Source organism: Ostrea edulis, chromosome 2 (genome assembly GCF_947568905.1).
Source record: "Ostrea edulis chromosome 2, xbOstEdul1.1, whole genome shotgun sequence".
NCBI lineage: Eukaryota > Metazoa > Mollusca > Bivalvia > Ostreida > Ostreidae > Ostrea > Ostrea edulis.
This window is the reverse complement of record NC_079165.1, coordinates 89,836,187-89,848,257: the sequence shown is the minus strand read 5'-3', so window position 1 is coordinate 89,848,257 and position 12,071 is coordinate 89,836,187.

Genomic DNA, 12,071 nt, shown 5'->3' with positions numbered 1-12,071 from the left:
TTCAGCTAACAAAGCTTGTAACGACATTGTCTTTGTAAGGCTCATTATTACAACTGTATTTTAAAGGAACTTAGCATTAATTCCACTTTTGGTAAGTGTACTTATACTCCAACTGTCCTTTCAAAAGATGAAATTCTTCAAAACCATGCTTCAGTTTTAGACACATTTGATTTCCCAGTCAATGGGTCGGATGAATATGAGTTGCCGTGCCTATACTGAATCCCTAGACTACATAAAAACCCTTACAAACACAGATACATCGCTGGAATCAGCAGGTGTTCTACCAAGCTTTATCTTTGCTCCTCATGAAAATATTAAGAGCTGTTAAGGAGAAACTTCAAACGCACTGTGCGACTACAAATGCCAGAAGTGGCGTAAATCAAATGTGGATTCTAAAAATTTCTAAAGAACTTTTAGGGGAAATTTAAATCACAAAACGTTTCTCAAATCAATAACATCAAAACGTATTACTTTTCAACACTGTACACGACCATTTCTCACGATGAATTAAAGACTAGACTTTTTGACATCATAGATAGTTGCTTCTTTAAAAAAAATGGAAAACGCAAATATTTATATCTAGTGATCAGTCATCCAAATATTGCTTTGTTAAAAACCACTCTGATTCCACGCACAAGTACTCTGAAGTTGAAATAAAACTTATGCTAGAGATCCTCATGGACAATATCTTCGTAGTCTTTAATTATTATGTCTTCCAACAGTCTGTTGGAATTCCCATGGGCATGAATTGTGCTCCTTTGTAAGATGACCTGTTTTTATATTCTCATGAAGCAGAATTTATTCAAAAACTTCTACGTGAGAAGAAAAAATCTCTCGCTGTGGCCTTCAATTCGACATTTAGATATATCAACCACGTATTATCTATTAACAATAATAATTTTCATTCATATGTCGATTCGATATATCCCAGTGAACTCGAAATGAAAGACACCACAAAGTTGTCCACTTTTGCTTCATACTTAGATATTTTATTGAAAGTAGATATCAATGGCAAACTAATAACTCAACTTTATAACAAACGGGATGATTTCAGCTTCTCCATCGTCAACTTCCCATATACATGTAGCAATATTTCATTACCACCTATATATGGTATTTATATCTCTCAAATGACTCGATACACAAGAGTTTGTTCTGCTTATAGTCAGTTTTTAAATCCAGGCAATCTACTGACAAACAAGTTTATGGTGCAGGGGTTTCAACAGTCTCGTTTAAAGTTAGCATTTCGTAAATTCTATGGTCGTTATAACGATCTAGTTTGCCAATACAACCTATCATTGGGTCAAATGCTGTCTGACTTGTTTTATACTGATTGTTAGGCCGTTCTTGGCACACTGATTTTGATTACGGATAGCTTCGTTTACCTGATCAAGAAATAGGGCTCATGGCGGGTGTGACCAGTCGACAAGGTATGCTTACTCCTCCTAGGCACCTGATCCCACCTCTGGTGTGACCAGGGGTCCGTGTTTGCGCAACTTTATATTTTGTATTGCTTATAGAAATAATGGGATTGATTGCTGTTCGTTATTTTCACCTTCATATAGAAATTGATATTCATACTATCACACATGTATGCAGGTAAATATTTATATTCTATCATGGTGATGTTTATAACACTTATGAGATATGGTAGATAAAGTGCACCGTTCTTCTTTAGGAAACATACAACCATGACACATAACGTCAAGGTATAAAATCTCCCAATAATAATTTTTACACCACAATGGGTTTTGACGTCATGGACTTAAAGAAATAGCCACCGACAAATATGTACCCGGTACCACAATTTACCGAAAAGAAAAATCACCGAATTATTGGTTAAATAAGAATAAACATTTTTATTCAAGAATTTTTTTTATAGATTTAAATACAATAATTAAAGTACAATATGTTTTGTAGGCATTTAGAGACATTCCTTCACGAACATTGACGATTAGATTGCGACAAACAAAAGTTATTAGAGAAATGTTCTTTAGAAAGATTAGAAAATAACCATCTTTTAAAAGTGCATACATTTGTAGGTCTTCTAAGATTATATGCGTAGAAAAATACAGACATGTTTATTTCTTTTAAGAGCAGTTTCCATTTCAGGTCAACCTAAACCCACGCATAATTTTTATCAAAAAAGAACGCTATCATGCAGTAGGTAATATTGAAACATTATTGACACCCTTGTAAGGATGACTAATGCCCCCGATCTTTAGCGACAAGGCTATTTTGTTAGCACTAAATTGCTTACACTCAATATTACAGTTGCATTAATTGCCTTGTCATTGATGCAACCTATCTGTGTTACTAGGTTTTAACGTGCACTCCATTGACAACCAAACTACACGTCAATACCTCACGTTCTTTGGCAGTCATTGTGTTCCAGACTCAATCAATGGCGGCATCGAGTGCTAGGTGAGTTGAAATACCACTTTCTAATCGACACTACCAAATTAATTTTGATATTGGCATATCGCTTCAAATTTCAATAAAAATGGAATTCTTTGCTTTGTTAGTGTCACGAATGTGCAGCTTTTCACATTAAGATAATAAATTACATTTAAGCGGTGATTAATTCAAAGTTTGAGACCGAACAGATGTGTGCCACCCATCGTTAATACTACAATACACTAATCATTCATAATTAAATTTCACAAAAGTAAACATTGGCAAGAGACTCTTTTCCAATAAATTACAGGATATTTTGCAACTGAAGGCTAATAACTGTTTTGAAATAAAGGAATTCGTCAATATACACTTTTCATATTATGACAAATGTATAAACAGTTCAACAACTTCAAACGTTGTTCATTGGATGTTAAACTCAGCTACATGCATTAGCACTGACAACAGACAGATGTCTACGTAAAGGTTTTCTGCGTTTAGTAGCAGCAAAGGTCATATTAATGCTGTGGTTACGTCATGGATACTCGAGGGTGATGTATTTCACAAAACATTGGTGATAAGTTGGGTTGCAACAGAAAATGAATAACCGAAAGTTCTGGAACAAATTTTTGAAGGATTGAGGAACTCTATACTTATGAATGTTGGAGTGAATGGAGACTTTCTACTGATTTTTGAAAGCTTTGTGCGCTTGCTCATTGGGTTTTTCAGCGTTATATTCGAAACAAAAAATCATTCAAAAGCGACCAAGGTCGTAGCATTGGAGTTTCTTTATCATGCAAACTCCTTCCATGATAGCTTGATAGTTTGTTTGTTTTACGTCCCGTCGAGAATTCTTCACTAATATTGAGAAGTCACTAGTTGTAAATTTAGACCTGTAGCGGACAGTATAAGAGGGAACTTAGACTGCCTCGCTAGAGAGCTAGCTTTTCTAGTGATGTGGTAGAGTCTCTCTCTTGATCACGCAAGTTAAGCAATGACGAGCGTGATCAACACTTGGCTGGGTGACCGCTACACGTTGCAGACCTATGTTGAGCGCTTACGGCCGTAGCAGTGAAGTGTCTTTAACATGCCAACGCCTGCCGTGAAAGCTCCGTTTTTAAGGTCATGTCCAAAAGATCCGTGATTCTCGCTCCTTAATGCCGAACGTTTGGTGGAAGAGCAATCACAACCTATGTTTGACGCGGTCATGGCACGAGCAGGGCTCAAACTCACAACCCACCGGTTACGAAGCGAAAGCTTTACTTCTGAGGTACCGCATGGAATTACTACTGCGTAGAGAAGGAGGAGGCGCTATCTACGTTAATACCTACAGCATAAGACCTCAATTTTAAATCCAACAAATCCTGAACAAATTTCCTTTGGTGTAGAGAAGGAGCAATAATAATAATAAAAAATTTATTTTGTAAAGCGTAAAAGCCATATTGCTCTAAACGTTATTTGAATAACAATAAAATAAGTTGTATAAGAACAAATTAGTTTAGATTTAAAGATACAGAGAATAGCAGCAGTTCTGATATCATAAAGCATTCCACAGTTTAGGGCCAGTCACACTAAAAGTTCGAATGTGAATCACAGATGTAGGCTCTGATCACTGGACCGCAGAGTTCTGGAGGGAGCATAGGGTGTTATGAGTTCCTGCAGATAGGATCGAGCCATGCTGTTGACTGTTTTGTACACTAATAATCAGTCGAAGGTTTGATGTAGCCGGCGGGATCGAGAATTGAACGAAGGTCATTCCTGTTGAAAAGCGGTGCTCTAACCACTGAGCAGTCAAGTATTTTTTTTATCCATTCCTATTCTTAAGGTTTATTTTTAAACCCTTGTCCGAAACAGACGCTTTGAGACTCGGTTTTTACAACATGTACACATGCATATCATGACCTTGAACTCAATCTCCATACTGTTCACCGTTTCACGCAGGCGTGGTGCATTAACCATTTTGAGAGATGTGGTTCAAGGCAACCAAGCGCAAAAACGCTGGACATTCCTCTCTGCCTTTAACTGTTAAAGCTTATTTTTCATTCGTTAATGATTGAGATTGAATACTGTCATGCGCTACTACTACAAGTTTAAAACAAAACAGACTTTATATAAAATTAAAAAAACCCAACCAATCGTGTATGTGTGTGCGCGCGTAAACAATGTGGAATAAGAAAGTGTTTTTGGATATTTTTTTCTTTAAGAAAATATAAAATGAGTCTATAGGTATTTGTACAAAAACATTCAATGTACATCTAAAATGTTACCACCTCTAATGTAATCTAAAATGTTACCATCTCTAATGTAATCTAAAATGTTACCACTTCTAATGTAATCTAAAAAGCAGCAAAGCAATTAAAAGTTCAAATATCACTTTCATGGTAAAAAAAATTGGATTGAGAATCTCCGGGATTGAACATACCTAAAATTCATCACATTTGATTACTCATTCATCGATTGCAACCTTCTAAATATTCAACCACCTCTGCTGTTTGATTTTGATTGTTCACGAAAAATTCTAATCTTGTGTAACAAAATGTTACTTTCTATGCATCATGGAATTTCGCTCAACTTATTTTGATTTTATTTGAAAACCTACAGTGGCAAACATATGGAGCAAAAGGAAAAAAAATGGGGGGAGAAAAGACCTACATGTGTATGACCAAACGCATTTTATTTAAGTCAGTAAAAACTATTCCATACAGGATGTTTTCGATAGTGTGCCCCTTTTTCCTTGGCTAAAATGAATAACTTTTTACGAGGAGAGACCAGTTGATTGATTAGAAATTTTTACATTTTGGCAACACGAATGAATGAAATGACAAGAGTTATATTTTCTGATCGTCTGAGACCGTACCAAAGATGGAATTGTATTTCTTGCTTTAATTGTCACTGGAGAAAGTCCTGTTTCTTTTAATTATGATTTTATAGTCTTCCTAAATAAACGACGCTTCCTGACGCCCGAGAAGGAGTCGACATTTAACTACCTCTGGCTTCCTATAAACATGGAGGGCCGCAAGTCGCCATCACTCTCACATGACAATAATGCCTTGGCTCCGGAAATCACCGAAGGGTTCTAACAACTTTTAATTGGTTGAGAAGATCATAGGGAAAACAAAGATACATTACAAGAACCGGAAATGAGAACGTCTTTGCGTCCCATCGAAATGGAAACCTCGTCGTCAGAAATCGACACAGTGCACTATTGTGTATCTTTTTTTATCTGCACTTCTCAAATTGAAACGAAATATATGTTATATATGTACATTTTCGATCCATCAACATCGCCACAGTTCAAAAGCTTTGATGAGGGAGTCCTGAATGTGCATGCAGACCATCTAAAGACGCCAAATACACAAAACACATGATCAATTAAAAAATCTGAATCGTACTTCATGTTTTAACTCAGCCAAATGTACAGGTAGACAATGCAGAAAGGTAATGATATACATGTAAGTTTAAAGAAAGAGCATAAATAATCAACATTAACCAATAAACAAATCATAGACAATAAGGTACATGTAAACAATGAAAATGACAATATAAACATTCAAATATAGTAGTCAATACACACAATATGTCTAGATATATATAATAAAGTACATTGGTGATGTAAACGTAACAATAGAGCTTTTTTGTGATGATAGTTACATCCCCCCCAAAGTTCTAGTTAGTTTGAAATCACAAAACCAAAATCAACAGCGTCAAATTGTACGGATTTTCTACACTCCACACCACCATTCCTTGCGATTGATAAAATACTATATTTTTGACATAATAGACAGCTTCTTCTATAAAAATGTAGCTCAAGAATATTCAAAATCTTATCATCAGTCTTCCAAACTTACTTTGTTAAACACCAATCTGATTCTACACACATGTACTCTGAAGTTGATGTTAAGACGATGCAGGAGTTGCTCAATGAAATTTACGTAGTCCTTGGTGATCAGACTCTCCCCCCAACAGTTTTTTGAAATTTCCATGGGCACTAACTGTGCTCCATTATTTTGCGACTTGTTTGTATTCATCTGAGGCAGCATCTATTCAAAAACTTCTATATGAGAAGAAAAATCTTTTGCTGTGGTCTTTAACTCAACAATTAGATATATTGATCACTGTTCTTTATTTTCGCCTTTCATCAACGACATTTCATATATCAACTTGCCCACAATTATTCATATTTTGATAATTTCTAGTGAACTCAAGATAAAAGATAGACATCACATAGTTTTCCACATATGCTTCATGTTTGGATATTTTATTTAACATAGACATTAACGCCAAGCTAACAACTCAACATTTTGACAAATGGGATGACTTCAGTTTCTCCATCGTCGAATATTTATGTAGCAATATTCCATTATCACCTGCGTATGGCGTTTATGTTTCTCAACTGATTCGATATGCGTAAGTATTTGCTGCGTATTATCAATTTGTTAAATCGAGACAGGCTACTTAAAAGTTAGGATAACGAGCAGTGATCAATCTCATAAATCCTATAAATGACAAATAAGTTAATGTTACTGGGGTTTCAACAGTCTACGATATCGTTTAAGCCGGAAGTTCACACATTCTATGATCGTTATAATGATCATATAATTTGCAAATACTGCCCTAACGTGTAACCCTAACCCTAGCTGCCACCCTAATCCTAAGTACAACCCTAGGAGTAACCCTAACCAAGAACCCTAACTGTAGTCCTCACCCCTGGTGTAACCCTATTGTCTGACGTATTTCATACCACTTGTTAAACCTATCTTTACATACTGATTTTTGACTACGGATTACTTCATTTACCTGATTAAGATATAGGTCTCACGGCGGGTATGACTGGTCAACAGAGAATGCTTATTCCTCCTAGTCACCTCATTCCATCTCTGGTGTGAGGTCTGTGGATGTCATACTCTCAATTTTGTATTTAATATAGGATTTATGAGATTGATCACTGTTTGTTATCTTCTCTTTTTCTTTATCTTTTGTGTTTGACCATGTTGTGGAGATAAGTTATAATACACTATCCCATTCAGTTTGATCTCACACAAGTCAAGATTCTGATCGAAATCTGTCCCTTCTCGGTCTTCAATAAATCTTGGGAACAACGGGAATCAAATCTATTGAAATGAAGGCTAATGTCTCTTTATTATGGATATGGAAAATGGTTTAATTGGGGTATGATGATTAAACATTCATCTCAAGAATAATTGGACTATAAATACCAAAACGTTCTTGAAAGCTTTCTCAAAGAGCGAAATTCAAGCGTTCAATTCATGACCCCGGGGTCACAATTTGATGTGAGGTTTACGATAGGAATATAACACATCTTTAAAAATGATTGTTCTTTGTAAATATAAGTCTACAATTTCTCAAACTATCGTGCACTTATCTTCAGTGTAGCATAGGTTCAAGTTTGTCTCCAGTTATGACCCTCACCATCTGGGTGGGGTCTCCATGTTCAGATTACAAGTTTTAGATAGAAAAGATCTTCTTCTCCACAAGTCTACAGTTCGCAGATCATGCAAGAATCCTCGAGCAGTGTAAATTTCAAAAGTTTGTTCAAACCATGTCACCGATAATGATGACGTCTCCGTATGAGTGAAAAATTCTTGAGCAATACACAATGTAAATAAAACAATACACAACCAACCAACAATCTTTCCTTTATAAATTGGTCTTCAAAACGAAAATCACAGACATAAAAATCAGTGTAAATTTTGATCATGCGTTTGCACTAAACAAATCTTCAAAAAATGAAATTTCAAAACAATTGCATTTTGAATTATCATTAAAATCTGTTGAAATTCTGAATTAAAAAATACTGTAGAACCTTGAAAATCCATCAGTAGCTTGTCTAAGATGATGAATGATTGTTCCTTGGACGAATCTACACACATACGGGTCATCAATACCGTGATTAAACGTGTAGGACCATTACTTACATACTCCGGAGTTGTAATGTCGTGACATTAGGCGTGTAGGACCATTACTTACAGACTCCGGAGTTGTAATGTCGTGACATTAGGCGTGTAGGACCATTACTTACAGACTCCGGAGTTGTAATGTGGTGACATTAGGCGTGTAGGACCATTCCTTACAGACTCCGGAGTTGTAATGTGGTGACATTAGGCGTGTAGGACCATTCCTTACAGACTCCGGAGTTGTAATGTCGTGACATTAGGCGTGTAGGACCATTCCTTACAGACTTTGGGTTTGTAATATCGTGGTCAGCGTACCATCACTCTGAATTAAGAAGATCATGGACACCTTTGATGGGTCAAGTGTTCATTCTAAAGCTTGATTCGTTAATTCTTTAACTCAGACCAGGGTTAGATGTGCGTGTGCATGCTACAGCGCTCAGTCGTGTCTTGGAAAACCTTCTCATTGATTTGATCAGTAAAACAAGATCCGCGATCAATTCGTTGACTAATGTTGCTCTTGGCTAATGAAATCGCGCTATGATTGATTGCAGGGAGAAACCGGCTCCCAAGGTTAACAAGATAAGCTGACAATGATATCATATATTAATGTAGAGGTTTTATGCAAAGATAAAGAAACTTACAAATATTACTTTTAATCAATCACTTTCAGAAAACATTGTAATTACAATCCCACAAGCGCTCTTTGCGCCTGTGACGTTGTAGGGAAAACCCGACCAAGATATATACTGACTACTTATAAAATTACCAGAGAGCGTCGAGTGACTTTTGAACGAATTTCTGTAATTAGAACATTTAATAATAGTCTACGCCTAGATGAAAAAAGATATGATTGGTGATCTTAACGGCTATTATATTTGACCTTTTCGCGCTTAAATTCAATGTAAGATTTGTTATTGTATCAGTTTGTGTAACTGAAACACAATACCAATATTATCTAAAATTAAAATTAGAATGATATAATAGTAATAATAATAAAAAGAAATTCAGTAATATCTGTACATGAAAATTAGTTGTGTTATTTTGCACTTAAATGTTATCGTTCATATATATAGATTTATGCACTCCTAAAAATATTTTACAATGTTACGTGTTTTGAAAATAGTTTTATTATGTTAATAACACTATTTTCAAAACATGTAACAACACAATAATTTTATCATTAGAATGATAACACACAAAATAAACAATTCTCTCTCTCTCTCTCTCTCTCTCTCTCTCTCTCTCTCTCTCTCTCTCTCTGTCGCTCTCTCGCTCTCTCTCTCTCGCTCTCTCTCTCTCTCTCTCTCTCTCTCTCGTTTTGTTTGGTTTTTGATTGTTAAATAAATGACAATTAGAATAAAGAAGGAGAAAGTAGTGCAGATTTTGTTTAAATATCCAACGGTGATGAAACAACCCTTTCCAAAAACTGTAAGTATTTGAAAACATTTGAAGGTTTGAATTTACTATGTTTGTGAAAACATATTATGATTCACATTTACACAGAATGAAAACTTTAAATCCATTCTGCAGAGGTAGTCTTAGCCGATTTTTTCTCTCATATGGAGATTTTACAAACTGTAAATGAAGTGCCAAAGGTTTCGACCGATATATACTTAGCGCATGGCCATGGCACTAGTAGGTCTCGAACCAATGACCTCAGGCCACGAACACAGGCTTCTAACTGTTGAGACAACTTTCGCTCTGAATGATGTTCAATTTTGAGGCTTGGGCAACAACTTTCTCAGGTCTTGTTTTTATTGCGTTCAGCCTGTAAGTATATTGCACTATATACAATATTTGGAAGGGACTATATTGGACGGTGGATGATTTTCAAAGGGAAAATCACTACAATTTTCTATTTCTTTTTACTATGTTCATTCCCGTCACAGATGGAAAATTGATAGTAGGACTTCTGCGGATTCAGTATTGTCTAAATATTTTCTAAAACTCTAGATAAGCATTACCTAAAGTTTACCTGATAAACTGCAGTTGCAGCTATTTACCTCAATGATCTGAATATGGACATTAAATTTTCGGCGCAGAAAGATGTGATTAAATGAGATCTGGCTCAATGATGAGCACAAAGACCTCACTTTCACTTCGATTTTGAAATCCGTATTGTATGTAGATGATAAAGATGTACTTTATTACATGACGTTCATACTCAGGAGCGAACATTCTTAGACCCATAGCTGTACACATCACATATCAGTGTACACAACACATCTAAGTGTACACGGCACATCTCAGTGTACACAACACATCTAAGTGTACACGGCACATCTAAGTGTACACATCACATCTCAGTGTACACAACACATCTAAGTGTACACGGCACATCTCAGTGTACACAGCACATCTCAGTGTGCACGGCACATCTCAGTGTACACAGCACATCTCAGTGTACACAGCACATCTCAGTGTGCACGGCACATCTCAGTGTGCACGGCACATCTCAGTGTGCACAGCACATCTCAGTGTACACAGCACATCTTAGTGTGCACGGCACATCTCAGTGTGCACAGCACATCTCAGTGTACACAACACATCTCAGTGTGCACGGCACATCTCAGTGTGCACGGCACATCTCAGTGTACACAACACATCTCAGTGTACACAACACATCTCAGTGTGCACGGCACATCTCAGTTTGCACGGCACATCTCAGTGTACACAGCACATATCAGTATACACGTCACATCTCAGTGTACACAACACATTTCAGTGTGCACAGCACATCTCAGTGTGAACAACACATCTCAGTGTGCACAGCACATCTCAGTGTACACAACACATCTCAGTGTACACGGCACATCTCAGTGTACACAACACATCTCAGTGTGCACGCCACATATCAGTGTACACAACACATCTCAGTGTGCACGGCACATATCAGTGTACACAACACATCTCAGTTCGCACGGCATATCTCAATGTACACTGCACATCTTAGTGTACACAACACATCTCAGTGTACACAAGACATCTCAGTGTGCACGGCACATCTCAGTTTGCACGGCACATCTCAGTGTACACAGCACATCTCAGTATACACGGCACATATCAATGTACACAACACATCTCAGTGTGTACGGCACATCTCAGTGTACACAACACATCTCAGTGCGCACGGCACATCTCAGTGGACACAACACATCTCAGTGTATACAGCACATATCAGTGTGCATAGCACATCTCAGTGTACTTGCATATTGCATTGAAAATATTTCGCCGTTGGTCTACAACTACATGTACCTCGTGGTTCGTTGAAAAATAATTATTAAAGCTGTATGGTCCGAATTACAATATTTTTTTCCATCTCGTAAAAACGCTGTTAAATCATCGAACGTATGTAGTTATGAGACTGTACGACATATCATAAATTATTTCACCTGTTTTAACCCAAATAATTTGATTTTAAATCGATGTTTACAAATAACCGCGTCACTCTGCCATTTCAAGTGACAGTCACATGACCAGTTCAAACTTTCAGATCATCGTGGTATTATCTGTGTAAAGTTGTGTATTTTGTTATAACAGTACCGTACCATAAGTTTAATAGAAATAAAAATATCAAATACCTCTTATTAATTCGTTGTTTTACGCTCTTTCAGCCTTAAAACTAGACAGTTGCGTATGAGTTAATACATCATGTTGGGATTCCCCTGACGCGCGTGGGTCTATTTATAGACGTCTATTATGGGATGATTTATATATGTAGCCACTATATTTACTTTCTAAATAATATTCGCACTGTTTTCT